At 42.5% G+C, this 9,611-nt stretch overlaps 1 long non-coding RNA gene across 7 annotated transcripts; it reads right to left on the bottom strand.

Annotated features, from left to right (window-relative positions):
• Window positions 1–3,087: 3,087 nt before the first annotated feature.
• LOC125548943 lies at window positions 3,088–8,778 on the bottom strand. 7 transcript variants are annotated; one of them, XR_007301205.1, is made up of 9 exons: window positions 5,838–8,778; window positions 4,328–5,710; window positions 4,187–4,244; window positions 3,998–4,081; window positions 3,758–3,777; window positions 3,622–3,681; window positions 3,475–3,535; window positions 3,262–3,375; window positions 3,088–3,167 (listed from the first exon to the last, which is right to left on the bottom strand). It is a non-coding gene; the product is annotated as an uncharacterized LOC125548943 (long non-coding RNA). The 7 variants fall into 7 exon arrangements; XR_007301207.1 differs by having other exon boundaries at window positions 3,106–3,167; window positions 3,295–3,375; XR_007301208.1 differs by lacking the exon at window positions 3,088–3,167 and having other exon boundaries at window positions 3,174–3,375; window positions 4,328–4,428; window positions 4,589–5,710.
• Window positions 8,779–9,611: the final 833 nt, after the last annotated feature.

Below are 9,611 nucleotides of genomic sequence, written 5' to 3'. Positions count from 1 at the left end.
GATTTATAGCAGAGTAGCAATCACACACTTATTACATCGAGTGTCTCAAAAGAGAACTTATTACAATAAATATGGCTTAAGGCCATCTAATAACGATAACAGCGGAAGGCTTGGAAGATAAGTGAGTCCATCAACTCCAACGGCATCACTGAGTATAGAACCACGACCTAAAAACTCCTTAATCGTCGTCTGAAAAGTCTGCAACATTAACGTTGCAGCCCGAAACGGGTCAGCACATGGAATATGCTGGCAAGGTAACACATAGAGAGTAATGGAATGAAATAGCTATACTATATGCATATTTGGCTGGTGGAAAGCTCTATGGTTACAGTTTTGCGTAAAGCCAATTTTTCCCTACTTAAAAGGAATAAATTTATTTAACTATCATGGTAGTTGTTAAACATTGAGAATGGTTGACAGCATTCTCAATCCCAATTAAACATCATCATTAAACATAACCCAACAAAATTAATTTAGAGTAACATGTTGAGATTCACATGATAATCCAGGTACTAGATACTCAAGATTGTCCATAACCGGGGACACGGCTAACCATGATTAGTTTATTACACTTTGCAGAGGTTTGCGCACTTTTCCCCACAAGACTCGATCGCCTCCGTTTGGTTTCTCGCACTACATGCTGTTTGAGAAGACGGATGACCGAGACATAGTCTTTCAGAAGCGCTAGCACCTTACGATCGGGTAGACCGTACCACCTACATCCCCTACATCTGCTAGTCTACCACTGTAAGAGTTCGCACAACTTAGTCAACTATGCTAGAGCCCATAATAGCTTGTGTCTGCACACGGAAGTTTCTAGTATGAATAGTCTCATGATCCCTTTGAGCCTGGGTGGCGGTCCAAAAGAAAACAGGCAAGTCCTGGAATACCCAGGTGCCTCAATCCACCCAGATGTGTGTTTAAGTTTCCACCTTAGATAAACCATTAATTAATCAAAACTCACATCTGTCATGGATATCACTCACCCAATCCACGTCTACTAGCATAGCATGGCATAATAAGCAAACGTAGAAGTAACTCCCAAAGGTTTGATAATAAACAGGTAATAGGTACTACCTCATCTACTTCCAATCTCACAATTTAATTAGATCCTAGCCATGCAATGTGTGAGGATCGATCTAATGCAATAAAACTGGGTAGTAGGAAAGGTATGATCAAAGTGTTACTTGCCTTGCTGATGATCCGCGAAACCTAGAGATTCGAAGTAACAGGCGGCGCACTCCGGGTATTCTATCACAGACAAACAAACAAGTATACAATAAGTACTCAACTAATGCACGGGTAAAACTCAAATAAGAGATCTAACCAGAAGGTTCAACTTAAGAACTCTGGTTGACAAAAAGAATCAAATCGAACGAAGCAACGAAAGTCAAACGGCGAAAGAAAACAACTTCATTCTACTAATCTGGATCTAGGGCAAATTTTACAGTAGCAAAATCTTGTTTAAGTTGGTTAAACGGATAGAGGGTTTCGAGACGAAACTCTAGGCGCTTGAATCGCCTGATTCCGATAAACGAGCGAAAAGTTATACTAAAACAAAAATCGGATCAGGAATCGCGATCAGAAAAATCACGGATTTAATCCGAGAAAAAGAAAAACGACGAACGTTCGCTAAAACGAACGAACGGATGAACGCTCACTATTTAAATAAACCGGAAAACCAATCTATTAAAAAAAACCGAATCTAAAAAAATCAATGGAAAAACCAAACGGTTTTTCGAAAAAAAACGGCGCGAATTTCGTGGCGGCGGCGGACCTCGACGGCGGTGGCGGCGTCCGGCGGCGCGGCGGGGCGGCGAGGTGGCGCGGCGGCGGTGGCTTGGGGCTTGGGCGGCTAGGGTTTGGCCCGGGTGGGCTGCCCCGACTTATAAACCCTGCCCGGGCCGGTGTCCAGGTCGGACATGGCCCGTAGGTCGGTGCGCGGTTTTTTATATTACGCGTAGAAGAAAAATAAAAAGAAATACTAAACGGACTCCAAAAATTCTGAAATAAATTTTCACGGGCTTCTAAAATCAAGCCGCACAAGGTGAACATTTATTTGGGACATAAATGCAATTTTGAAAAACGCACATTTTTTCTAAATTCAAATAAAACACCGAAAAACTCCGAAATAAAATCTTATTTGATTTTATTATTTGATCCTCAATATTTATTTATTTGGGGAAAGTCATTTTATTCCCTCTCTCATATTTTTGTAATAGAAATAATTGATGATAAAATAAATAAAATCAAATGATCCTATTCTCAAAATTTGAGAAAACTCAAATATGAAAATAACGAAATCCCCAACTCTCTCCGTGGTTCATTGAGTTGCGTAGAATTTCTAGGATCAACCAAAATGCAAAATAAAATATGATATGCATAGATGATCTAATGTATTACAGAATCTAACCGTTACACACAATTTGCCAAACCCGGTGGGACCAAATGGTTAAACTCGGTCGGACCGATTCAGCAAACCTAGTGACCGTTAGGATTTTCGGTGGGACCGAGATGCAACTCGGTAGGACCGATATGGTTAGGGTTAGGGCATAACATAATCTCGGTGTGACCGATTACACAAACTCGGTGGGACCGATTTTGTTAATAAGCTAACCAGAGAGTTGGTCAGGTAAACTCGGTGGGACCGATTCGCTCATCTCGGTGAGACCAAAATGTTACAAAAGGAAAACATAGAGTTTACATTGCAATATCGATGGGACCGATCGCTCATCTCAGTAAGACCGAAACGTTACGAAGGGAAACAGAGAGATTACAATCCCATCTCGGTGAGACCGAGATCCCTATCGGTGAGACCGATTTGCCTAGAGTTTGTGGCAGTGGCTATGACATTTGAAACTCGGTGGCGCCGGATAGAAAGAATCGGTGGGGACGAGTTTGACTTTTGGTTTAGGTCATATGTGGATGTGGGAAGGTAGTTGAGGGTTTTGGAGCATATCACTAAGCACTTTGAGCAAGCAAGCCATTAAGTAACACCTCATCCCTCCTTGATAGTATTGGCTTTTCCTATAGACTCAATGTGATCTTGGATCACTAAAATATAAAATGTAGAGTCTTGATCTTGAAGCTTGAGCCAAACTTTTCGTCCTTAGAAGTTTGAGGGATCCACTTTCCTCATCCATGCCATGCCATTCATTGAGATTTTCCTGAAATATTAATCTTGGAATAATGTTAGCTCAATGAGCTATATGTTGTTAGGAATTACCAAAACCACCCAGGGATAGTTGCACTTTCAAGTACCTTCCAGGAATAACTTTTGCTATTCCCATATACCTGATGGAATTAATCACTGCATGTTCCTCCTCAGTAGTCCAAGCATCGTTCCATATGTTTGGATTTAGATGATTATGCCACCTAAGATGTTTTGAATGAATTCAAAAATCAGCTTCATATTAACAACTAAGATGTTTTGAATGAATTCAAAAACCAGCTTCATATTAACAACTGCTTCACCTAGACCAAATGTGTTTCCCCCGATAGCAGCCATAACTTGATTGAAGAATAGAGCAACCGTCTGAAGAAAGAAGAACAAAATAGTTAGCACGGACTACGAATAGAGAAAGAGGCGCCAAGAACTAACAAGTTACTCAAGGCAATTACCTGTTCATTAGCGGTCAGAGGAAGTCCACCGAAGTAAACACTCCGAGCATGCCAAGTAACCTAAGAAAAGAGTGGTCAGGCATATGCATCACAGAACAAGAAAAATCTCAAGCACAAAACAAAAAATCAAGCATACCTGCTGTGTCATGGCAGTGGCTGCATAGCAAGTGGATCAATGCAAAGGGAAGAGAGAATTAGAAAGTAATAACAAAACATTGAATAATAAAGAAGCAGAATAGATCACAGGTGGGTTCATTCTGCCATCACCAAATAAACTGCAAATCAGAGTGAATCTAGTCACGTTATGATGACAGAATGGACTATCCATGATTTGAGTACTAGCTACACAGAATCATAAAAGTAGCACAGTAGTCACCTGTCCTAGGGCGGATAAATTGAACATGTTCGGGAGCATGTTCGGAAACATCCCAGGATCAGCGGGGAAGTTCTGGTAGCTGACCTGCAATGCGTCAACAGAGAATTGTTACCAGTGTGTTTACCTTGCACATAGGGGTTAAATGCATTTCAGCAAACCATATAAAAATAGAACAATCAAAACAAATACCTTGCAAGCATTTTGTTAGTCCACACTTGTTTACAAGGTCAATAATTTTGTCAACTTCCTATAGAAAAATATCATAAATATAACTATAAAATGTGCAAAATCTTTTTTTTCTCGAGCAAAGTCAGGAGTGCAATGACAAACCTCTTGAGTCCAAGGACCTTTGATGAGTTCAGTGTTAAAGAACCTTCATAAACATTGCACCTCTGTCCTATCCGGAAATAATTCATCTGTGTAGGTAGATACTGACACAATATGTGAGCTCATCACACTTGCTTATGCAGAACAACGTCCAAAGAAGTATGGCATTACTATATTACTAGCTAAAACATTCATAAGGTATTACCAGACGTAAGATAAATATTGTGTGCACAATTGGAAGGAGTTAAATTCGAGAAGGATTACCATACAAACACAGACCAGGTTGATGAGTGATCCACGGGTTCAGTTCGAACACAAGAAGCACACCATCAGAACCATAACAAATCAAATTAGCCATCATGAAAACCTCCATCCACCCTGGATTCTACATATACATCATTCTGAGCACAAACATCATACTTGTGGCAGGAAAATATACAACAATGCATTGAAGAGTGTCCAAAGGGCAATGATACTACCAACTACAAAGGTATGTAGGTCATAAAATTACATGCCCATGACCTTATAGAAATTTCCATGCATGTGTAGTTATGGAGCGCTTGCACAATGACACACAGTCACAGTTAACACACACACACAGTCACAATCAATACACAGTCAGTCATAAAATGACACATAGTCACAGTCAACACACACACATACACACAGTCACAATCAATACACAGTCAGTGTCAAAAAATGACACACAGACACAGTCAACACACACGCACACACACAATGGAGCGCTTGCACACAAGAAACAGACAAAGAAACACACACAATCAGTCACACACACAAACAGTCAGTCACACACAGTCACAGAGACACAATGGAGTGCTTGCACACAAGAAACATACATAGATAGGATGAAACTAATCAAAGACATGAGAAAAAGTAAACTCTTTTTTCAAGCTTCCTGTTCAAAACCTTCAACTTTGCATTATTTTAGTTCTTCAATTCCAAACCTCTCTCTGCGTTACCCAACTACAAGCCAGGAGGCCACTACTGTTATATAAACAAAGACAAGTGTAAGAGAGCCAAAGAACAAATTAGGAGGTACCTTTTCTTTATCACCAAATTTCAGAGTCTGCACGTACCAAAATTGTATTTCGTGTCACAAGATGAACCTAAAGAACTCACTAGGAAAATACTCAAATTAACAGATCAAGTGAATCATAGAATAGAAGTCCAACAAATCCAAAGCAATTCAAGTATATATGTAGGTAATTGGAGCTCATGTACATGCAAACCTTTCCCTCCCATAAGGTGATATAAATTTGCAAGCTGAAGATCAAAATTCGATTACCTTAGTTGGCAAAACAGAAAGCGATAGGAACCCTGAGTAGTCCTTGGCATACTACCGGCATACTATCAGAATTATCGGTCCTAGAAAGAGCAACATACTATCAGCATGAATACATAATCTTGTGAAGTGAGCAAGGGAAATATGGCTAAATAAGCGTTTTGGGACTATAGACATTAGCATCACAAAATGTAGAAAACATAAATATACCTGCGTTGTAACCCATCAGTGTCCTTAGCAACACAAGGAAGAGCAAATGTGACATTTGTCTATATCCTACCTGAAATACTTAGAAAAGCATTATTCCAGTGAATGGACAGCAGTAATACAAAAAAAGAATATGATATCCACATAAGAGATAACTAAACACAGATATCACAAAAAATGTATTGTCAAACACCACGGTATACATGATTATTATGATAAGAAGAAAAGGGAACAAAAACAGGGAAAGGATACTGTGATGAGTGAGTGAGATATATAAGATAGGCATGAGATGCATTGGATGCCAAATCAGCCACGCAAAGGAGTGGAAGCCAAGCAAGTGAGTGTTACAAGAGTCAAACTTTTCTGCTTAGCCTATCATCATCTATCAGCAGGAGAGAAGCCTGACCAGCGCACATCTCTGGATCCCTGCCTGCTCGAAACGACCTAAATGGTTTACATCCCTGAACACATCCCCATATATGGGGAGACGACATTGGAACACAAGCAAAGCATGAATAAGAAACATATTGGACATACCATATAAGAAGTAACACAATCAGAATCACCCCATCCAAGCAGTCAAACATAGTCACATGCAGATAATGGAGCACTTGCACACATGAAACAGACAAAGAAACACACATAGATAGGCGCACATCACACACACAGTCAGACACACAGTCAGACACACACAATGGATCGCTTGCACACAAGAAACACACAAAGAGACATACATAAATAAGGGTACAAACAGAAAGCTAATACATGCAAGACCGAAGTAAAATCGGAAAGCTATAAAGAAGTTCCAGAAACTGAATGAGTAAACTGATTTCTGTAGAGGGGTGAGGGTAATTCAGATCTTCATTCCTGAAAACAGGAAGCTAGTTAGATAATCATCATTACCCACAAGTTTGTAGGCACAGAGACACATGCTTATTCTTGTCACAAAGTCTAGGCAAAGCAAGAAAAGCATTATTTCAGTGACTGGACAGCAGTAATTGATATCATATCTCATGCATAATTGAGTCAGTGAAACTCAAAAGGGAACAAAGAACAGTAGAAATGTATTGTCAAACACCACGGTAAATGATTATGATAAGAAAAATTGATAGCGTGAATGTTCATACACACACAAAAGAAATACCACTTATGAACAAAAACTACTTGTGTTGAACATAAATGAAATTAAAAACTAGCAGATTTACACTATATTAGGCAACAACCAGGTTATAAACAAACATAGCATAAAATCTATATGCAATCCAAATCCTAATCAGGCCCAGGCTTCGCAAGTGCATGGCTTACATAGCAACAAATACAGAAGTCGGCATTCCAACCAGCGAGTACAAAAGTTGTTCCAAGTTGATGCCATATATTAAAATTTAACAGGACAAATAGAAGGGACATGACAAAGTGAGCAACATTGATAAGAAACGTGTGATAAACGTGCTTTCACAGATAAATAAACTCTGGAGTTATGCTCACAGCAGAATTATATGCCCAGGTGTGCAATGACAAAATTCTAGAGTTATGCTATGCAATCTAGAACAAAGTCTAAGGCACCTCATCTAGTACTCCTATATGCAACACAAGGAAGAAAAGTAGGAAACCTTGTCAAACAGTAGCAGCAGCAGGTGTTCAATTAGTCAATCAGCAAGCCACATGATTTGCACTCTTTTAAAAATTTCTACTCCTCCTGCTCGAAATGGCACCCACGGCCTACATGGTTAATGGTTTGCACCCCTGAACACACATCACCATATATGGGAACATAAGCAAAGCATGCTCTAGGAAGTAAACAACCAATTGAAAAGAACAGAAGCAGTAACACCCATCAGAACAAAATCACCCCTGCATCTATCCTGACGAAAGTGAAACAAGCTAGCTGGTACAATCATAATCGACATAGGAACCAGAGTATCTAGGCTAACACGAACAAGCTAGCCATTTGAGATCAGACAACAACCGAACGACAACGCAACAGCCTAGGAACCGATCTGAACTACCACGACAAACTGACAATCGCTCTCTGTCTCTCCATCTCCGGCCCATAACCCAATCTTAAAAACAAGACCCGACCTTTCCTATAACGCTCGCGCTGACACGAACACAAAGACACGCAGGATCCAAAGCGTCTCTTGGACAACAGGAGCGCACGCAGAAATTTCTGAATCACAAACCAGACGGGAGACCCTCGACGAGACGGACCAAGAACACACGAGCGTGTCGGGGCGACGGCGAGGACGAGCAAAACGAAAACGGGTGATGGCGAGGACAAGAAGAATTCAAATCAGAAGCGAGTGACTCTAAACTGACGATGGCGGGGACGCGCAAAATCAACTCGGGAGCGGTTCTAAACTGACGCGAACTAAGAAGGAGCAAACTCAAATCGGGCACAGTCCGAATGGACGACGGCAAGAACGAGCAAGATCAAATAAGGCGGGGTTCTCTAGCTATCTAAATCGGCGACGGCGAGAAAAATCAAATCCGGGCGCGACTCTGAACGGGCAAATCGACCCGGGACGAGCAAAATCGAATCCGGACGTGATTCTAGACGGGCAAATCGACCGAGGAGGACGAGCAAGATGAAACCCGGCTTGAGGAGGGAAGACGCGCGGCCCGGACGAAGGGTGGAGGAGCAGCAGACCGGCCGGAGCACAACAGAGAGGTCGGAGGAGAGAGGCACCGCCCGGACGAAGAGGAGGAGGAGGAGCGGACCGGGCAGAGCGCGGCGAGGAGGCGAGAGGCACGGCATGGCACGGAGGAAGAGAGGAGGAGGAGGAGCGGGCCGGCCAAAGGGCGTAGCTTTATAGCCGGGGCAGAGCCGGAGCCTCGTCCTTGGCCGAGGTGCGCGTGGCATGGTGGCGGAAATAAAAGGAAAGTGGAGGTGGTGATGGATGGAAGGATTCGGAGCGGGTAGGGGTCGGCTGCTGTGCGATGCTTCTGTCTCGAATTGGGGGCGGACTGGGGAATTTCTTACCGTTGCCATGCCCATTCACGCCATGTCTTGGAAATGTTTTTTTGGTATTCTCGAAAAGAAAATGTTTCTTAAGTACAGGTCATGGCATGCCATACCATATTAGGCCATCTCAAACGCTGACCATGAAATGGATATGTATCTTTTTTTTGGCGAGAAAAGGGATATGTATCTGACGTTGACATTGACATGGAGTCGGTCGTCCAACCATGCCCGCGTACATTTCAACCGTATTTAAATAAGCTGGACAAAATACATGCAAATTAAACAATTTTTATTTGAATCGGACGATTTTTTTACGTTTCTGGCATATTTCATGAAATAGAAACGACCGGACCTAAACTTAGTGCATCTAAGGTGGCGCACGTCCTCGTGAGTCCTTATTCTTCCCTTCCGTGCCCATGTTGGGCGGCCAGCTGAGCCACACGAAGTGAAAGTGCGGCCACCGATGAGCAAGAGTAGAACATGGGACATGGATCGGCTCACGGGAGTCGAGGCCTCACCGCCTCACATGCCCTACCGCTCCTCGTCGGAGTCTACAGCCTGTCCGTCACCGGTTCACGTGAGATCGATGATGGACATGGACGAACATGCCTCCGCATGGAATCGGTACCCTCGAAACTTTATTGGCGGAGCGAAGGGTGCGCAGCTGCCGACGGTCTCGTCTGTGATCGCTTGCGCCGCCTCCGCGTCCGACTGTGTCACGACCGCGTTGCAGACGGCATGAGTGTGTGCGACCTTGTACAACACCCTTTTGTTCGGTGACGAAGTTGGGGCTCTCCGCGGTCTTGGCCGCATCG

This window comes from Triticum urartu, chromosome 1, assembly GCF_003073215.2.
Source record: "Triticum urartu cultivar G1812 chromosome 1, Tu2.1, whole genome shotgun sequence".
NCBI classification, from domain to species: Eukaryota; Viridiplantae; Streptophyta; class Magnoliopsida; order Poales; family Poaceae; genus Triticum; species Triticum urartu.
This window is presented reverse-complemented; position numbering and strand designations above follow the sequence as displayed.